At 47.6% G+C, this 17,121-nt stretch overlaps 1 protein-coding gene across 11 annotated transcripts in view; it reads left to right on the top strand.

Annotated features, from left to right (window-relative positions):
- The window catches only part of LOC121599274 (heterogeneous nuclear ribonucleoprotein L), a 173,914-nt gene that overhangs the window by 10,305 nt on the left and 146,488 nt on the right, over positions 1-17,121 (top strand). The gene's annotated exons all lie outside the window — the stretch shown is intronic.

Raw genomic sequence — 17,121 nt, 5'->3', positions numbered from 1 at the left:
CAGATCGTTGGTTGAGGTTTCGGTTTGTCTACTGAAAGCATTCCTTTGTTAGTTCTGACCATCTCTTCCTCACAATTGCGGTCCATTTGTGTTAGCTACGGATGAAAGTCTCCGGACAGGAACACCTCAACAGAACCAACGCCAGAATTGCCAATGCACAATATTCAATGCGCATGCATGCTGCAAAAGCAAGAGTGGTCTTTCGGAGGTTGCTGTGTTGTAAAATCGATCCATTAATGACCCTCATCTCGCCTTACTGCTTCAGGGTGCTTCAGGGAGTGTAATTTTACTTTTGCTTTTTGATGCGTTCTTATCGCGAATCTCCTTTTTGCTGCGCTCTTTGCGTTGAAGCACGCCCGTTACGCAAAAAGGTGTTTCGCCAACGGTTCACGTGTTTCGCCCTTCGCGTCCTAACGCGAATGATGATAAATGGTTAAGTCTCGGTGCGAACGAGGAGGACGTCCTCTGGTGTAATTATTCTTTCCGAGCATTTTCACTGTTGTGCACGGATCAATCCTTCATGCTTCAAGGATAACTGCTTCTTCCATTATTATCATCATCATCATCATCTTCGTCATCTCCGTGATCAACTTCTCACGCAAGCTTAACGTTGCAATTGTTGCACAAAGAAGTGGCTAGCGGCATGGGTTCCACAAGAAGGAGGTTTGCATGTTATGTTGCTCTGCCACAACCGTTCGGACGTTGAGAAATTTGATCACCGGGCGAATGTGACGGTTATACGAAAGTGAAAACGAGCAACCGCCCGATTGTCCCTGTTGGCTGTACACGAAAAAAAAGGGAACCAACACACGTTTGACCGCGCTTAATTCGGTCAGTAGTGTCCGGCCGAGTGACGAGCTTTTCGGGGGCAGCTCAATGTAACCGGTTTTGCTGACGATGATGGCGGCAAGCTTTTTTTATCATAATCGACTTCAACTTTTTTGATTTCACCGCATCGCAGAACCGGCCAATCATCGGACAATCGCCGGCATGGATTACATTGGTTCTTTTGCTTGCTGCGTGTGTGTCTCCCAGTAACCGGGCGGGCAGGCTATCAAGCATTAGCATTGAAATGGGCTCATTTTGCTGTGGTTTCATGCCGTTTCAGGTGGGGGCCCGAAATTCCATCAGTGCGTGAAGGCGAATCCGCACCGGGGCAGAGAAATAATATCATTCTGAATATATGATTTAAGCAATAACGGATGGAACGAAACGGAAAGTGTGGACCGAACCGTGGGTGCAAAAAGGTTAAACAAATAAAGGAGACCATTTAAATGCCATACATGCGCCTTGATTGTTGTCCCGTTGTCCTCTGGACGGGTTTGTAAACAAATCAGCGTGACACACACACACAGCCAGCGAAAGCGTCTTAATCTGCGCAAAGGAAAGTAAAAATAGCGTGAAACCAGATAAACTGTTCAGTTTGTCCCTGTATCGGAAAGTAAAAGCACTGTTCGTTTAATGTAAGTTGCACTTGTTTGAATAAGACGTTTGGCGCTTAGAACCATTCTAGACCGCATTCCAAATTCATTCCAAACATTACCATTCCAAAGCGTCACGTGTCCGTCTCTGACAAACCAATTACATTATTAGCCATGTGGCGGGATCCTGTGACATGGTATCTGCCTCTGCTACCCGGGATTGCAATATGCATTATGAAAAGCCATCGGGTTTTGGCTGTACGAAATGTGATCTTTGGTGTGTTGTGCATGCTTTGGGTTTGGGTGTATCAAAAAGTTTTGAAGGTTAGGCAAGATAATTATTGTTTTAATCTCTCAGAAATACATTGGAGATACTTCAAAGGAAAGGTTTTCTTTCGATGTCTTAGATCCAGACAGCAGTTTGATAATTTTGCACAATTTGAACACGAAACAAATATTATTCAGAAATAAAAGAAGGATCTCCTGGTTCAATATTTGATGTATACCTCCTTTCAAACTTTGGTTTTCAAACATCAATTCTTTGAGATTGTCAAGTAATACGTACAAGATGTGAACGTCGACATCTCCGACAACTTGGACTACAGAAAATGCCTTGTGTTCAAGATATCAGTTAACAGTACTTGATAAGATTAGGCTTATAAGGGGATTTCTTCTTGATAAAGTGCTTTGAAATCAGTATATGCATTTTGAGGCTTAGAATCTAATTTCTAAAAACGACTAAGCTCCATTTTTCCCGAACAAGAAGCTGCTGGAACTCACAGAGCAACCTAACCGCCTATCCATACACCAAGATGCAACCGTGAGACGAACGGCGCACTCGGCCAGCACATTGCCTACCGTCACCACGAACTCTGGCTGGCGGTTTTGTTCGGCGGTTCGGCTTCTTGCGTGCGCGTAACCCTGGGCAAATTTGGCTAGAAAAGGTCTCTATTGTCATATCGCGTCAAAAGAGCGTATGTGACACGGACACACACACGGGATGGGGAGGAAGGGATGGTCGCCGAGTGTATCGTATTAGATTTCGCCCTTGGTGTCACCACAGCGCAGCCACACAATCGACGGGAGGCAGAACCTTGCAATTCGGTCGCACGCTCCGCTGCTGCGCTGATGAAGATGGTAGGTTGTGTGTGCTGCCCTTTGCTGTCTGTGTGCTTCGGCTGGCCAAAAATGTGCAATGTCATGTGGAGTGAGTCGCACACACCACACAGCGTGTCACAGCGTTTGTGACGTCGGTCCGGACGAGAGAGATATAGACCGTTTACGTTCCGGTTTCCCCCGAAGCGTGACGTTTCGAGCTAATGACAATGGTTTTCCGTTGCAAGGATCACATCGAATATGGGCACCAAAAACGTTGCGAGAGAAGTGCAGAACGAGCAAGGCACGAGATAAGCGCTGAGTAGAGCATTCTATAGACCGTGGCTCTTGAACCATCCGGTACCAATGGAACTCGGGGCTCTTACAACCTCCGTTGCACGCGTTTACTCGTTCGTGTTGATCACTTCAACGGGCTCGTCGCCGTGTGCACACATAACTCTTTCATCATCCCATCACGGTGCGGCCAGCTTACAGTGAATTAAACCTTACCCCGTAGACGCGAGACAATGGTGTGTATGTATGGTGTGTGCGCCGGTGGATGATGCGACTCAAGTAGTTTGACGACAATCAAGCCGGCCGAGGAATGAAGAAGGCACTCATCGACGCGAACGCTGCCATCTCGAGTGCATTCATATTTCAATGATCGATTTTTGAGCTGCTCGTAACGTACGTAACGGCAATGAAAAGGGGATGTTATCGATGGGAACGTAATTTCATCCTTTACCGATGTAAGATTATGAACGACAGGGAAATGGTCGTCTGTAGTTATTTGTTTTTAAATGTACACGAAAGCAAAACAAAACGGTACGGGAAGCAAAATCGAATGCGAAGCCAGATATTGAAGATGGGATGAGGGAGTGAGGGCGTTGGAGATGGTAAGAATTGAAGACCCCACCCCGGTCGTTTGTGGTCGGTTAGTGAGGAAATTGCTGACACGTTTTGGGACGCTCCAAAAATGGATATTCGATTGGTGTGTAGCAATATTGGAGCACGTTGGAATGAGAATGAGACGAAGAGGCGAGACGAGGAATTTGTGGTAAATATGGTTTGAATTTCTTGCTCGTTGTCGTCGTCGTCGTCGTTGGATGTGTTGGGTGGGTCTCCGGTCTGCCTGCTTTGTGTTGCTGGCTGTGATTCGTTTGGGGCTGTTTTGAGCTGGACAGATGCCTCCAATAAAAGGCAATTGGTAGAGAATGGCGCTTAGATTAGATGATGCTGGCTTGGCGCCTCTTGCGTCGAGCCCAAAATGGACAATCCTCTTTCGGTGTGGAAAAATGCCCAACATCTTACCGCAACAACACTGGGTGGGAGTTGTGGAGAGTGGCCTTGGGGGAATTTGGTCGGATTGTTGGTTGTGGTGTTGGAGTGAAAACTTTTTAACAGTTCTATGGTGGCTACGTGATGGAGAAGCTCAACGTGTTAAAGATTATGATAAAGGTAATATCATCAGGATTTGGGATGGTTTAAGTGCAGTTGAAATTGTTACAAAATAGTCCATAAGTGTCTAAGAAATACTATGGTACAAATTATTGCCCAACAGCTGGACATGCCATGAGTAGAGCTTCCCGATTTTGGAACTCCATAAATTAGACGCTCGAGGTAAGCTACTTGTGGTGGGTCTGCGTCTGCGTACCAGCCAGAAGTTGAATTAAATATATTGTTTGACTCATTGTCTATAAATATGTTATGATACACAAAACGTACCACTAGGACTAATTTATTGGAAAAAGATTTCTGCCATCGAACGGCAGTTCCGTTACGTCCATTCCAATGCTCCACGCTATCCTGAGCCGTATTCCCGTACGGCTAATGGACGTGAATGTGAGCTGAGTGCACATAAATTTGTGCCTACTCGAAGTCATCCCCAATTGACGGTGTTGTTGAGTCAGTGTTTCGGAATGTATCGGTATGGGGTAAGAGTTTAGCTTTTTGGCCTAAAAACAGTCCTCAACAGTTGTGTTTGTCTTTTCATTCTGTTGTGGACGTACTATCATCGTTCGTTCGTGCTAGATTTGTACGGCAGAAGTCCTCAGGAGAGCATCAGTAACACCGTAACTGACTTAAATTATTCCCCCAAGGCTCTCTGAAATCGTCGCAAATAGAACTATTCCTGAAAGAACCATTTTCCGGAAGCAATGATTTCTGTGAAATGTGTTTTTTTTCCGAAACCAAAACGGGTTGTAAACTGTTAAAAGCAATGTTTGTCTTCCTTGGGCATCTTCCGAACCATCAGATCAAACCGCGAGCGCACAAACCACGAGTGGTGGTGGTGGTGGTATCGACACGCCAAACACACAGCACCAATTGGTAGCGATCAACGGTTGTGACTCGGTGCTGGCTGGGGGCTAAAATTAGCTTCCTAACCCAAAACCGGGTGGTGGCGGCATGTTGTAATGGGCAAAAGTATGTGTGTGTGTGTGTGTGTGTGTGTGTGTGTGTGTGTGTGTGTGTGTGTGTGTGTGTGTGTGTGTGTGTGTGTACGATAATAGATTCCTCCCTGTTTGGCTACTCCAAACACGGAGCGGGGATAAACCTAAGATGTCCGAAATCGGAATGTACTAATGAGAGGTACTAATTTATGTCCTCCGATAACGCTTCAATCATTTGGCGGATGGGGCACTAGGTCTTGATTTTTGGAAATGTTGAACTATTTCCAAGTGAGGTTCTCGAAGACTCAGGGGGGCTTTATTGTTGGGTTGTTGCAAAACGTATCTATTTGCTTGGTTTCATCATCTCATTTAATCGAACATTCAGACTGAACTATCTCCGCGATAAGTTCGCGCAAAGTGCGTCGTCGAGTCTGTGTAAACTTCCCGTCTTCCAGAAAGATACTTGAGACAGCACAGAGTTGGTCCGCTGCTCCAATATCTCTTCCACGGCGACTTCCACGACGGCTTATCTTGTTTGCGGCTCAACAGCGCAACAGCAACCACCACACAAGGTCTGTGTCGCTCAAGGGCCTCCGTTCGATAAGCAATTCGCACACCGCCGCCAGGTCGGGCAGAGTGAAGTGTATCTGGCGCGGGATTACCATCGTCCGTTCTGAGGGTGCGATAAGCGGGAAAGAGTTACACACTGCTCTGTCCAAGCCTGCTGCCGGCGAAGATGCGCTCAAAAACTGAAAAGCAGTGGACGACATTATTTAAACCCGGTTTGGTCCAAAAGAACAAACTGGATCTTATTCTTCACTGGTGTTTTTTGTTGTTGTTTGGTTGGAGAGTCGCGTTTGATATATTAGTGCGTCGTCTCGGGCAATTATTCAGCCCCACGAGAAGTGTCTGTCAACATCTAGAGAGAGAGTGGTAGTGTGGTGTGTGGGACACGCCGTTTGAACAGGTTTTTTTTGTTTTGCTGCTCCTCATGCCGGGACTTTCGCGGGGCTCACTGATCACTGTTGTGCGTGGTGGGCATTGGAATTGGATGAAGAGCGTTCTTTTTAATAAGCACATGTTAATCGGCTCCGGGGTGTGTGGTGGAATCGTAACTCTCGCCCTCCCCGAAACCAGTAACTTTGCCAAACGGGGTTAACAACCTGATGGATGAGTTGTTGCTGTTTGTTTCGGTGCATCTTCGTCGTCCATCTGGTTCCAGAGCTCAGAGATTATGAGAGGTGTTAAAAGTTGTTGATATTTGTGATGATTTCAATTTTATGTGCGTTTGTGTCATAAAAGCCATCAATTTGGGGGATAGTTTTGAACAAGCAGAGCATTGTTGGAGCTCGGATCTTGAGTCTGGGTTGGGTTTGTGCGCTCTGGCTTGATTATTCCCGTGAAAATCTGCGCGAACTGAGTACGGTGGAACCTTGCCAACTTCCGAACGGATTCATTGTAGATCTCTCTGCCATGTTATCACATCCAAATCCTGTTGCTTTTGGATACCGTCGTATCATCACAGTTTCCAGAGCAGCAGACTTCGCGATGAAAGGAGCAAGAACTCTTGCCAAGAACCTTTCTTCTCATCGAATATTCGCTTTTCCATTATGCAGCGAGCACCGGCGGCTTCGGCACCATTCGGTTGATTTGTACCACAGACGCGGAGCGATTGGCTTTGATTTTTGGAACTTTTGGCCCTTCTGTCTGTCTCGCTGATAATCGCGGTGGTACAGGGGTGGGCTTGGGACTGGCTGCAACAACCCATTAAATCGGTGGCTAGTTGGCGTCTGCCGCTTTGTGTTCGTATTAACGAAATAAAATAAATATCTCAGCCACATGAAAATGGGCAACAGTTTTACACTTTGCCTCTTCCTGTCTGCTGCGAAATGTTCGATTCTTCTTTATCCTTGTAACCAACCACCGGGTATATCTGTTGCATAATCAATCCCTTTTCCCTTGTGTATTTCGTCTTCGACTTTGAAAGCGTGTTTTCATCATCTTCCTGCAGCTTTTCGGTTTGTTTTAGCGCGACCCCGGATTCGCTTATTTTCTGCTACATCGCTCGCCGGATAAATGAGAAAAGTTTTGGTGGCTGGATCGTGCCGCGCCGCCATCGTGATGAAGATGAATCTTCTTGCCTGTTTTGTGCTGCGAGAAATGGGGAGGATTGGGCTGTTGTTGTTGCTTAATTCGACAAGCCGGTAAAAATATACAGATAGGGTAAAATGATTTGGCTTATGGAGCTTTTTTTATATTAAGTTGATTTATAATTTAGTTTTTTGTTCTTCATTTTGCGTTGTGTTAAAGGATATGATTTCACTTGATATACAGCTATTTTATTGCAAAAATTTAATGAGGTTTTTCTTCGCACATTAAAATCACACTCAGCTCAAACACGTCTAAACTCCCTAATTAGTGTCCGAATTACGGAATTTTAGATCGCTCAGTGGTTTTGAACCACTTATCTCTATGCCTCCTCTCGCAGAATATTCATCGTACACGGTCGCGCGTATGTCGCACTCGGCTTTCGGAGGGGAGTTCCGGTGTGTATCCGGAAGTGCATCAAAAATTTAATTTAGTCCCAAAACTCGGCACTCGCTGTCGAACTTTTGGCCTTTTTCGTGGAGTCCGTCCAGTATGCTGGTTTTTCTGTGTGTGTGTTACCGATTGTTGCTAGTTCTATCGCGCGCAGGTTGTGGCGGTTTTTTAGCTAAAGTCTCCCTTTCGAATCTCAAGCCGGAGGTGATATTCTAATGAAATTTTTACTCCACACCCGGTATACACCATCCCCCGGGTTGTGGGCTTTTGTTTTTATGTGCCCGCGCGCGCGCTCCTTTACTCTGCTCTGCGTTATTTAAAAGATAAAGGGGTTCGGGATGCCCCACCCGGAATGGGAGGAAATTTTATTTAATTTCAGCCAGCCGTGTGCGGATGACGAATGCTTTGCGTTTCTTTTAGCCGCGGTGTTCCATCGTTTTTTTTTTGTGTTTCGTGTGGCACATGGTAAAACCGCGTGACCAACATGACTACTTCCATCCATCGCGCTTCACGAGAGGGGTAAGGCGAAGACGACAACTCCAACGAGAAAAAAATGTCAGTTCCGGTTGTCCTCATCCAGCTCACCTTCGGCGTTTCCAGCATCTCTCACAGAGCATGCTCTGGGAGAGAAGAATTAAGTTAGACAATTTTCATTTCCACCGCAGCTGCCGTCAACGTGTGGTGTGTGTGTGTGGAAGGATTGAGTGTCGCCGGGTGTGTGTTGGGGATGTACTTTTGTGACGCTACTTTTTAATCAAAGTGACATTAGTGGGGAACCCAACAAAAAAAAAGAAGGGATGCGGCTTTTTATGTTAGCAATTGTGAGGGAAAGAGTTTTTTGTGTGTTTCAGTGTATCCTTTTTTTTTGCTGCTTCTGCTGCTTAATTTCTCTCCTGGCGCCGGAAGTACAGGGCCGAAACTTTGTTTTTAATGCTTTCATGGCTGGAGGGGGATAAAAAAGGTTCCGAAAAAAGGAGCTTGGGCGAAAAAATAAAGCTCTACTACATTTACCGTATGCCGGTATGGGATGAGCAAGCAAGGTAGCAAGGTTTGAGAATATTTATGGTTGAAAGACGCTCTAGAAAAGTCTTGTTTTGGACCAAACTGAGCATAAAAATTAGACCACATTAGATCAAAATATCGCTTCACACAATGTCTAATATAAGATCAAAATTCTATGAAAATCGTCATTGCTACTTTCAATGCGGATCATTCTTAAGAAGCAATAACAAAAGCGTTATTTAAAAAAAAAATGTTCATCCCCCTTATCCGAGGTCGTCCGGATGGGACCGGCTACCTTCATGCCAATGCAAAATACATCGAACGGCACGAAGGCGACAACAAAAAAACAGCAGAACTCAACACACACACACATGTCGTTTGCATATGCAAAATGTATCGGACTCGAAACAACCTCCCCAAGCGGAAAGTTAAGTGCAATGAGCGAAAAAGTTTATGCTTCGTATGGCGGCATCGCACCATGGCTGGCTACCATGGAGATCTCCAATGAGACAAAAAAAAGCGTCACGTTGTCCCTTTTCCCTTTCTACTACACCCGACCCGGCGGTAGACCCCCAACTTCGATCTAGTGATTGTGGAATTTCACATGGGGGATATGCAGCTTGGCCACAAGGAGTTTTTGTTTTATTTTTTGGTTCTCTACCTTCGCGTATGACATTTCTGTTGTGCTGCTTGTGTTCGTGTTTTGAAGGGGCTGCTGAGAAGCTTTTTGAAGGAGAAACTTTTAAAACGACCACTGGGCTGGAGATAACCGTTTGAAGAGAATCCCTGGGAAACAGAACGCTGTCTGATATGGCAGAGCAATTTAAATGCCACATATTAAAGCAACAACTGATGAATGCTGCGAACTGTTCTAGCGATGTGAGAGCGCTGGGATGTTGAAGCTTTAAAATATCTTTCAAGAAGGATTGATTCTTTAGCAAAACATTTAACTATTATTGACAAGAATTGACTCGAGAATTAAGACGCAGAATGTCCTCCGAATCTGGGTCAATCGTCACCTAGCTAAAACGGTGTTTAAAATGATTAGTTTTACGTCCACCTCTCAGGCATACAAATCATGTAGAGCCAGAATAAATTGTCCGACTTTAAAGTGTCTAATTTACATTCTCGCCCGTACTTGGCTAGAATGCTCCGTCGCCACCGGACTAACCGAAACCTTGGCTGAAGGCAACTTTCCAACCGACTCCTGCTTCAATATCGCTCCAAGACCCAAGATTGGTTGACCGAAAACAATAACCAGGCGCTTGGGCAATTAATTAAAATTCAGCACACGTCCTCCCTACTTGCTAGTGCACCACACTCCCGGTTTTGTTGCCTGAGCACGGCAGAACTTTCAGTTTCAGTTCCCCTCAATCATCGCTTATGGACGTCCCGTTACTGACCGCATTCTCGGCCGTGCTTTCTTATTGGCTCGTGCCATGATGGCGATGACGACTCTACTACGGTAGCTTTTGGGCAACCTATATACCCTCTCAACCCGCACTACAGTTGTCAATCTGTGTCATATGCCATTGACGTATAATGCGTGTGTTGGTTGGTTGGTTTTGGGTTTTGAGGTTTCTCGGTTCCAAAGCGCTGGTTGGTGCGTGGTTCTGACACCATATTCCAAGCTTTGGACATCAACATATACAGTCGATGGAGTAGCAGCGCGCACGACCGACCACACGCACCATATTTGAGTTGGTGCACTTTCCTGTGGTTCCTACCGGGGGGGAGTTCGGGGTCGATTTCTTGTTTCGCTATCTGTGCCGTTCGATCGGACCCTGGACGGAAACTGGACAGGTTTTGTGTGAGCCCAGCGGGCGTGGAGTTGTTCTACCGGTCTCTCCGCAACTATGCTTCTACGTTGGAGTTGCCTTGTGGAGGTGTAGAGTTACCTTGTGGGAGAGAGAGATCTAAAGCGTTGCCGTTTGATCTTGATGTTGTTGTTGTCGTGGGCTGCGTGTGTGTGTGTGTGTATTAGCTTGTTACCTCACAGACTTTCGCTAATGCGTACAAAGTGTATCGGTGGGCCCTTTGCTGTGTTCCAAGAAGTCAGAAATAGTATCATTACTCCAAAATCCATGCCTAGAAGTAAATTGAGTCAAGACATCTTCTGTTGCGTTGGATGAATCGAAGTGTTTTCCGTTCGAATTGAAGAAGTTTGATTAAGAACCCACAAATTGCTCAATTGACTTCAGGTTCATAATGTATTCCGACAATGTCACAATATTCATAACCCGTCCGTGTGTACCTGTGTGGGGCATCTTAACCATATTGATTATTTATTGTGACTTCTTCACTTTTTATGCCGTCTATAAATGTTTATTGCTTCGTTTTGCTGGCGCGATGCCGTGTCTTGCATTCTATGCGTGCCTTCTTCCAACTCCAATCACCGCTACGCAAGAATCCAAAGCCCCGGAACAATGAATCGCAATTAAAGCTCCACTCGCGCCATCCTCCTACGGGCTTATCCCGGACGAATCTGGGCGCATGCATTCAGCATCCAGTCGACTTACTCCGCGCACTGGCAACTGTATTCAAGGTTTCTTCGAGTGCTGGCGCGTAAATGTATACATATGCGGAAAGGTGGAAAGTTCTGCGTTATCCGCCCAGCAGGAGGGCCGGTGAGCTCGGAGCCGGACCCACGAGGAAACCACAATCCTCTCGGTGCTCGGTGCACGAACCGTACTTGGGGTGAGGCAACCGGCGAGGAGGTTGTCTGATCCAAGGTCCAACTTCTTCTGGTTGGCTGTGGGTGAAGAATTCCGCGTCGGTAGAAGAAAGACCTCTACGCTCAAGAGTCAGCATAGGGGAACGGGGTAGAAACGGTCAACAAATAGCCCGGCTGAATGAAAGAGACAAGCGGCGTCCAACTATTCGAACCAACTTCGAAGTATTCCGAGCGAGCACCCGGTTTGGGCCATTCGGAGCAAGAGAGGGCGCCGGCGGGGGCATCAAGAAGAGAACAAAAACCGGTCGTGGCAGCCATGATCTAGTGCCAGTTTGGCCAGGATTTATTTTCACTTCCCGTTTTTTCTTCCCTCCGTCCACTGGACTCTCTTACTGCTGGTGTGTGTCGCGCGCGCCTTTCACGTTTGCGTGCTGGTTGCCCATTCCAATCGCGCCATGCTTTGCTTTTTTGTGCTCTTCTGCTTTCCTTCACTGCTTTATTTTTTTTTTTTCGAAAAACCACATAGCGATGGCACAGGGTCTGTTGGTGTTGCGAGGCCGAAGAACAACGAAGAGGCGGCCAGGGAAGGTTGTGCAATAATGAATCTCTGGCCGCGGTTAGGCTATCCAATCAATGACCGGATGACCTCGGCAGAAGAGCAGGAAATTCACCGCAGTCGCCACCTTCCAGCAAACCCGTTGGAAGGCGCAAGTAGATTCACCAGCAAGCAGCAGGAGCAAAAGATATTCGCTTCGAGGCCTGTAGAGCGAGAAATATGCCGGATGGTAGTATAAAAATTAATTAAATTGAGGCATATCGGCTAGAGCCAGTCTAGGCAGCACCTTCCGGCAGTTCTAGGCTTGGTGTCGAGGAAAGGCAAATGAGAACTTCACACAAACGCTATGCCACCATTACACCAAGTGCACGTAAATTGTAACAACCAACAATGCCTACCGGTGGTGTATATACGCCTGTCATGTGTACAGGATATCCACCAACCAGGCGCAACGCCCAACCACGTGGCTGTCAACCTGCACCGTGTCCCGACAGCGTATTAGTTACCCCCTCTGTCCCTCCGTGTCCTTCCCCAGCGTAGGCAATCGGCAACGGCGGAGAATTAAAAAGCGAAAATCGATATTTCGACAGTTTGTTGTCTTCCTTCCATGGTGAAAAAAAGCCTGGAACGTCACGGTACGTACTACACCAGTGCACTACCTTGGCGACTGCTTTATGCTTTAGCCTCTGCTTTGTAGCCTGTCAGCTCTGGACTTTATACCGTTTGGGCGTACTGTCGCGCCGTACGCCGTTCTGGGGACCGCCCAGTAGGCAGCAGTCTTTATCCGAGTCGACACGGGTCCCCAGTGGCAGAGACGTCTCTGTCTGTGTGTGCTTGTGTCTGTGTAGTTTGTCTTGGTCTTTTTTCGGTTGAAAATTTGGCCATTACCGTGTGGAGGAGTCCCTCGCGTACCCTTGTGTACAGTTTTAGGCGCTTTTGGACGTTGTCCTGGGGAAGCGCACTCGGGGGCAGTCAGTTAAGTTGTAGGAAGCTTAATTGGAGGCTTTTCGTTTCGAACGTCACGAAAAAAAGGTGCTCAGGTGCTTGCAAAGTTCCCTGCTTTTCAAAGCTGTGTGTTTTACTGTGGTTGAATGTAAGGCATCTCCAGCACTGTCCGGAAGCAGCACGGTCGGTTTTAATTCAGTAAAGTTTGTCCGACTCAGCGGTTGCGGTTGATTCGGTTTTTGGAGGCACAGTTCACCCCGTGGCAAGATTAGTGGGATGGAAACTGCTGATTTCTGCCTACCCCAGGGTGAAGTATGCCCATGGAACTTTCGACTGGTCGGTGGTGGTGGTGGCGATGCAACCCTTTTGCATCAGGTAGGCGCATTAGGCTGTAAGGTCCGGTTTTTAGTTAAGAACTTTGGGCTCCCCAACTCCTGCTCCCAGATAATGTGTGCAAGATTGATGAAGTTTAGTTGGGAACGTGGTTTCCCGTTTGTATCTTCAATCCTTTTGTTGCTCTGACTCCCTCATTTACTGACGAAAGCTAATGGATTTTCTTTGTTTCATTTGTTTCTCATTACAGGTAAGTGTTTTACAGAATCGCTTATCAACGTGCAATATCTTGAAAGTTCTTTTCAAACGCGACGCTGTGCGGTTGTGTTGAGGATGCTGGAACCAGGGTGTTGGAAAACAACAACATTCCCCACGAAGGTATTATCTCCAGTCTGTATCATTCCCCCTAATAGATGACATCTTCTGCCATTGTTCCTCTCCAACTGTCAAACTAACTGTCTTCCTCTACCGTAGATGATGCGCTACAAACTGTACTGCACGTGTGCTACACATTTGGACATGGGGTTTTGTGGGCTTGTAGAGGGTGCGTAGCGACGATGGCGACGGTGGCATAAACCCGGACCAAAGAATGCGTGTCAACTACAATGTATGCCGTGCTCTACGACTGTTTGGATTTGTTATGATGATTCGGCTTGTAGATATGTGCATGTTTGTTTGCCGGTTTGTACCACCAGCACCAGTCACCAACAATGTAGTTGATCTCCATCAACACGCGTTGTCTGGCGATGGTCCGTCGTCTCGTTGAGCTTCATGCCCGGTTACGAGTCGTTCGGTACACGGCGGCGGTCGTTCTCTCTTTCTCTCGCCATCAACCACCGGGCATGGGGTGGCGCTGTTGGCGACGAACCTTTCTCCTCCTGCGATTCCCAAAACCTTGCGTAACAAACACACACACACACAGCGCAGACACATCGCGACAGGGTCCGGGATCAGGCCTGATTTGTATGTGCGCGCGCGAGAGAGCGCGTTGTCTAAATTTATAATCAATCTAATTAAAACAAACGCGTGAAAGAAGAACGCGATGCGATGCGTCAAGCGATTTCATCAAAGATTGTCGCGTTGTTCGTCGCGCGCCGCCCCGTACGCCCGTTGTTGTTTGTCCCCCCCCCCCTCCGGGGCGCGCCTGCTCTGAAGCATTTCCCATTTCGGGCAGTGAGCAGTAGTGAGCACATGGTCGTGCCGTGTACGGGAGTCGATTCCCATCATCGTCATCGTCAGCGTTCCTCCCTTGTCTTCGCACCATGATGGTGATGGTCCCCCTTTTAGCCCCTTGGGGTGCGCATGCAAAGTGCGTGAAAAACGAATTTTAAACGGTGGTACTCGGTGCGCGTGTTGCAGGCTAGAAGGCCCACATTTTTCGGCCTCACGGTACCGCGGTCGTGCATGGCATAGCCATGGCGGCGGCCACCGAGATAAACGTGTCGCTGCATGTGTTACTGTCCTAGGCGTGCGCAGCACCACGGACCGGGAAGGAATGAAGGCCGGCGGCATTCTATTTCGGGCTCTCGGGACCGTACGGACGCACCCGATCAACGGCGATGGCGGTGTAACGCACCGTCAGGTCCGTTGTCGTCCGTTCTGTTTTTTTTTGGTTCGTCTCCGGCGTCTGCCAGCGTGTAGAGCTCGATGCGTTGCGAACAGCACCACCAGCCCGCGGGTGTGTAAGCCGAGCGGATGAAGCGAATCGCTCATTATCAAACGTCAATCTAATTTACTGCCACCGCCACCGAAAAACGGCATCCTTGCGTATTTCTTCTAATTCTACACCACCCTTCAGAGCGGAAGAAGCTGCACCGCGTCCCTCTTCGATTTGTTCGTGCGGTCGCTTCCCGGTTCAACCACGGCTCGGCATTCTCGAGCCGCCGCACACGCTCGGCGTGTAGAGGTTACTCTTTCTCGGATCATCAACACCGTGGCATTTCGGGGATGTGTGTGATGCCGGTCACCGTTTCGTGGACACGCAAGCACGCACGCACGATGAAAAAGAACCCCGCCATAAAATGACACCAGAATTAAAAGCGCAAGTAGTAATTCGAGACCGTCCGGCACTTGAGAATGGCACTCTCTTTACCCTGCTGCGGTCGTTTGCGGCTCTGACTGTTTTCTTTCCCAGAATTGGACGATTTTCCGAATGTGAATTCGGCCACTGATTTGCGATTGTCACCAACCCATCCACGGAAAGAGAGGTGACACTGTGTGGCAGTATTAATAGACCGGGACGCGAGTCTAGTGTGGTATCTTCCACGCAACTGTTTCAACAAAAAAAAAGCTATGAGGATAAGGACCCGCACTGCCTGGGGTTAAGGTTTATCGTACGCGAGGTCGGTCGATCACACCGTCCTCGCAGGACGTCGTTTGCGAAAAGGGGTTTTGGGTTCCTCGTCGTAGCTCTCCCCAGAATCGTCCCTGTAGAACCCCCAGTTGCCAGTTGGAAGTTCCGTCCGGGGGACTCCGATACGCCGAAGCTACCTCCATTTATCACGCTTTCATTGTGCAACGCAATTGTTTGCGGTACGCACACTTCCGTGTGTCCACTCGGGGACGTGATTTATGCGCCGGCCCTTAACGGTAGTGGGGTGGTGGGTCCTCAGCTGTTATTTACTGTGCGCTCTGGTTGGTTCGTTTTTAGCGAGTAAAGCTCTACTATCTTCGCTGCTACAGTTGGTCGAATTCTTTCCTTGCTTTATAGTGGTAAACCATTTGATCGAATAGAGAAGATCGCTGCGAAGAGTGCATTCCCCGGCGAGCGGACCGTAGAAAATGTGTACGCGATAGCTCGCTTAAGTGATGCTGATCCCATTTGAAGGTTTTGATTTAATGGCCTCCGCTCTGCACGAGCGATGCCAATAGGGCTAGAGAGGCCTATAAAACGATTAAACGAATTTTCGAACCACTATCGAGAGGCAACTGTGGGACTAAAGTGTTGATTTATTGCGAAGTATTTTTAAAATAAGCTAAATTACATCAGCGTACTCTTTTAGGGGGGGGGGGGTGGAGACACAGAGAGTCTTCTGCGGTGATGATTACATCTTCAAGGATCTGTTGCCCATTTTCCGTTGATCTAAGAAGCGCTCAACGGTCCCCTGAGAGAGGGAGGATGAAGAAACAGGGGCTTAAGAGCATTTGAAATGTTCATCAGTTTTATTTTCTGTACATTAGGAACTTTGCTTTGGTTCGAACAATTAACTTCTAATTTTGAACTTCCGACAGATTTCATACCAATGTAGTATAACTTCCACGAACGTGCTCATCGGTACCCGCGAGGCTTCTCGCTTATTAATTAGCCACGTGCAAAGGACCCAGGGCTCTGCGGGGAGGATTCTAGGGCTGCCAAAATTTATTCCACCAATGAGAATTGTTTTTCTCCTCTGGGTCGGTACCCAATAATTACCACCCGGCGAGTCGGCGGAGCGGTTCGTCGGCGAGATCCGATTACCTAACCCAAAACCGGGAATATGCGCTTAGGGGCTTCGGTACTTTTCCTTAATAGCTGACAGTTGGATATGGCAGGACGGAACCTCTATTACCGCCCTCCACAGAAGTTCGTGTACCTCCGTACGCTGCTGGGCTGGGGTGAGAGCATCATCTGGTAATTTGCATCTGCCCGGCACCATCGACGTGATTTATATTTGGCCGATGGCCGATAGTATTGCCGCGGCGAGTAAAATCCTATCTCAGCAGAAGGCGTGGGGATGGAACAGCTTGAGGAAAGCGATTAGAAAACTGTGAAAGAGGCTGGGGTTTGGGTTTTTCCAGAAGTGACTGCTTGTTGTGGGGACGATATATATTTTGTGCGAGTGGAAAATGCGGTGCGACTACCGGATGTGGTTAAATCGAACCCCGGCATTTTGGGGCAACACGCGAGCAATCGAACGAACCGTTGCCCCAGAACACTCACGCACTTGATCATACTTAATGGCGTTTACATTGGCTCACGCACTGCTGTGTGTCCTCCTTTCGAGTGTCAGTACGAGCGCGACATACATCATTTTTACGAGCAGCAAGATAATGTTTATAAATTACACGACTTGAGTTTGTATTTTTTGTGTGACAGAACGGGGGCTAGAATGTGAAAAGTGTCTTTTATAAATATTTATTCGATCTTGAGGTGACCGAACTGGACCGTTTGGGCAAGAAAAAGCG

The sequence above is a fragment of the Anopheles merus genome, chromosome 3L (assembly GCF_017562075.2).
Source record: "Anopheles merus strain MAF chromosome 3L, AmerM5.1, whole genome shotgun sequence".
NCBI classification, from domain to species: domain Eukaryota; kingdom Metazoa; phylum Arthropoda; class Insecta; order Diptera; family Culicidae; genus Anopheles; species Anopheles merus.
Note: the sequence above shows the minus strand (reverse complement) of the source record. Positions and strands in the feature narration are given on the sequence as shown.